At 36.7% G+C, this 3,653-nt stretch overlaps 1 protein-coding gene across 10 annotated transcripts in view; it reads right to left on the reverse strand.

The window, feature by feature from the left end:
* LOC135115537 (putative protein-lysine deacylase ABHD14B) overlaps positions 1–2,532 on the reverse strand; it is a 25,140-nt gene extending 22,608 nt beyond the window's left edge. For 2 of the 10 annotated variants that reach the window (XR_010276080.1, XM_064033000.1), the window contains exons 1-2: positions 1,811–2,045; positions 1–23 (exon numbers count right to left, since the gene is read on the reverse strand). The exon at positions 1–23 is cut by the window's left edge and continues 198 nt beyond it. The gene's annotated coding sequence lies outside the window, so the exon portion shown is untranslated. The other 8 variants (XM_064032806.1, XM_064032529.1, XM_064032864.1 and 5 more) reach the window with 7 other exon arrangements.
* Between the last annotated feature and the right edge of the window lie 1,121 nt (positions 2,533–3,653).

Consider the following 3,653-nt stretch of genomic DNA (forward strand, 5'->3'; position numbering starts at 1 on the left):
GGGAATACGTACACTTCACAAATCTGAAGGATGGATATGAGAGAGAAATTTACATCTTGCCACTTACAGGTTATATGAACTGTGTCATTGCAGCCTTTAAGATAAAATAATTTTTACTTTTTAATGCTAGTGATAGTTACCATTTTGTTTTGGCAAAACATTTCAGCCTTTTCATTTTATTAAGGTTTAGATGAAATGGCTAGACTGAGACAGAAATATTATCTTATCTTAATTAGTTACTAAAGGTAGATGGCTTCTTTCTCTAATAACCTGCTTTTTCCAATTCATCTTGAAGATGTATGCAAAAAAGAATTTGCTCTTTATTTGTTTCCTGAATTGGGTTACTTGCATTAATCCTAAATTATCTTTATGCAGTGCACAACTCTTTCCTTCCTCTACTCCTGTAAGACATGAGGTGAGGCATTTAGTACCATCTGGCTCCCTCAAAACACATGATAGTATACCTTAAACCCCATATGGCATTGTTGAATCTCCCTCTAGAGTTATCCAGTATTGACAGTCATATTTTATTTCAAAGTATCCCATATAATAACAGCACCTGTGTTACAGTGGCTAGCATACTTGGGTACAAATGCGTGGGCCCTGGGTTGAATATGGACCAGGCCAGTGAATGTATAGCCCACTATGCTGTTCATTCATTCTCTCAGTTAACTCATAAACAGGTATATACACTTGGGAAAACCTGGGAAAGGTAAAATGTGGAAGCCTAGATGTCACACTGGCCCTGTGTTCCTGGCTACAGGATATCATCTAATACAGGCACAAAGGCCAATGATATGAAGATGAACACACAGCTATTGCATATCCCCCAACCTTTACCTCTCCTTTCATCCAAAATGAGACTCCTTTCCCTCATATATTTTCCATTAATTCAGGTATTATAGTATCTGATCTTATTAGGATTAAGTTGGTATTAGTGGGTTTCTGGGATGCTTCACAGAAAATGTATGAGCAGATGTTGGTCAAATGTGCCAATGTTAGTTTAGGTTAGGTTACAGTGGGCTGAGGTGAGCATAGCACTGCCTATTACATTAAGTTAAGATAGGTTAGGAGGAGATAGATAAGATAGATAAGATAGGATTAGAGGAGGTCAAAGGGGGCATAGCTCCCTTTTAGTTAAGTTAAGGAGGGTCGAGGGGGTGCAGTCTCCACTTCTGTTAGGGGGGTCGAGGGGGGCACAGCCCATTGTTAGTTTGTGGGGTGCTCGACAGGGGGATACCCACTTATGTTGGGTTAGGTCTAGGAGCTCATATTTTATGTAGTTATATTTCCTGCCCCATGCCCCCCCCCAAAAAAAAAAAAAAAAAAATCCGTAGACTTTTCTCTGATAAGTTTTCGTAAAGGTTAATCTCTACTATCACTGCTCCAAGCTGATCTGTATAATATTTAGGCACTGTACTATATACATAGCGTATAAGTGAGCGAATGTCATAGCTTGAACTGCACAACGCAACTACCCATGATGATCTGACACACACACACACACACACACTACTACCATGTGACCTCATTTGCTGTACTTGAAGGTTGTATTGTTGCAAATTACAAATTTACTCAAGAGGGTCAAGTAAGGGACCAGGAGAGTCAGATGGGAATAACAAGAAAGGAAGGTTACAAATTCTGACCAGCCACGAACCTTTGTGTCTTGTATTTGTAAAACAAACCAAGTAGCACTGTGAAGGTCTGACAATACTACGACATTACCACGTGTTGTTCATCTCTAGTTTTGGAAGAATAATTGTGTATCATGCACAGTTATCATGAAAAACTCCACTTCCTGATTCCTTACCAGACAGCTGACAGGTGGGAATTCTTGTTACCAACGGGATAACAAAAAGTTACTCGTGGAACCGCTCCTGTGTTGTCTTCCCACAGACGCACTCCTTCAGTAATTCATTCATATATCACTGTTGCGTGCTTGTGCAGCCTTGCAGTGTCTGGATGCGCTGATTGATGCGTGCATCTTTCTCTTGGCAGAGTTTATTTCACTTTTCCTTCAAATCTCTCTCTCTCTCTCTCTCTCTCTCTCTCTCTCTCTCTTGTCTAGGAAATAATAAAGAAATTTTGATCGATCTTCTGTTAAGACGTATGAGAGAGAGAGAGAGAGAGAGAGAGAGAGAGAGAGAGAGAGAACACTTAACGGCGTACATGTCATACCTGTCTCAAGTTGGAGGAAGTTTCTATTTTGCCAGAACTTTAGTTTTACACACGAGAGACAGATGTGAATAATATCAGACGTTAGGACTGTAAAAATACATTTAACGTTGCGTTTGACAGATATTGGGCTGGAGGCAAGCATCAAAATATAGCACATGAAGGGAGATACCGATGGTGTAGCAGCATATGTCCAGCCCGAGAACAGGAATTAGTAATATATAGAGACGTGAATGCAACATACGTACTATACCGGCAGTACTCGCCTAAGTCACTCTATGTGTTCGGCATCACACGCTGAAACATGAAAGGCTGGATTCACACTTCTCGGCAGTAGGCACTTCCACACCAGAATCCCTAAAAAAAAATAAATAAATAAATAAAAAAAAATAAATAAATAAAAAAAAATAGCATACCAGTATTCCTAGGGTCATAAAGTCTAACATGGCAGTCAGCACACCCTGTCAGCAAATAAACTGTCAGCAGATAAAATTTGCCGGTATGGTTCTTTATAATAACTCATTCACGCACAATAACAGACAGAGGACGGTCAAGTGGCGTTAATGTCCGTGCAGAGGAGACCGCCGCCATTTTGTCACTCAAGCCTTTATCACACCAAAACCAGGCAATGGCAGTTATATCTGAACGGCGGATATGAAAGCATGTGGTTCCATTTAGTGACAGGATTGGCTAGAAAACACTGCAAATTACGCTGAATATCGATGAAGAGAGGCTACAGCGGCGTCAGATCCCGGGTCTTTGACGACGTTACGTCATCTGATGACGTCACATTTATTTACGTACTGTAATGGATTTAATTTTGAAATTGATTCCTGGAAGAAATGGAGCTAGGCTTGAATGCCTTATATATCATAACTTAACAAGTACTTTAATTAATATCCACAATATCACAACATCTCCAACCTGAGTAGCATTAAAGAAATATCCAAATGAATTATATATATATATATATATATATATATATATATATATATATATATATATATATATATATATATATATATATATATATATATATATATATATATATATGGAATATTGAACTCCATTACAGGAAAAAAAAAACTTTAAAAATATAAACTATCTTTTCATACAACCAAAAGTTACCTAGAACCAGAAGTAAACAAATAAAACAGAAAAGTGTAGAGAAAAGTGTTGGAACCTAAACACGATTAAAAACCATTGGAAAGTACACCTGTTTTGACTTAATAATAATAATATAAAGAAAAGAAAAGAAAACACTTAAAAAATCTTAACTATTTTTTCAAACAATCTAAAGTTAGTTACAAGCTGAAATAGAAAAAAAAAATATTTTGTAAACTTTTAACAGGACTATAAACCATTTTAAAGTCCACATATTTAACTTAACAAAATAAATGAATAAATAAAAAATAAAAAAAATCAATAAAATAAAAAAAATGGGAATTTTTTGAAACAATAAAGACTTAATTATAGCT

This window comes from Scylla paramamosain, chromosome 1 (assembly GCF_035594125.1).
Source record: "Scylla paramamosain isolate STU-SP2022 chromosome 1, ASM3559412v1, whole genome shotgun sequence".
NCBI lineage: Eukaryota > Metazoa > Arthropoda > Malacostraca > Decapoda > Portunidae > Scylla > Scylla paramamosain.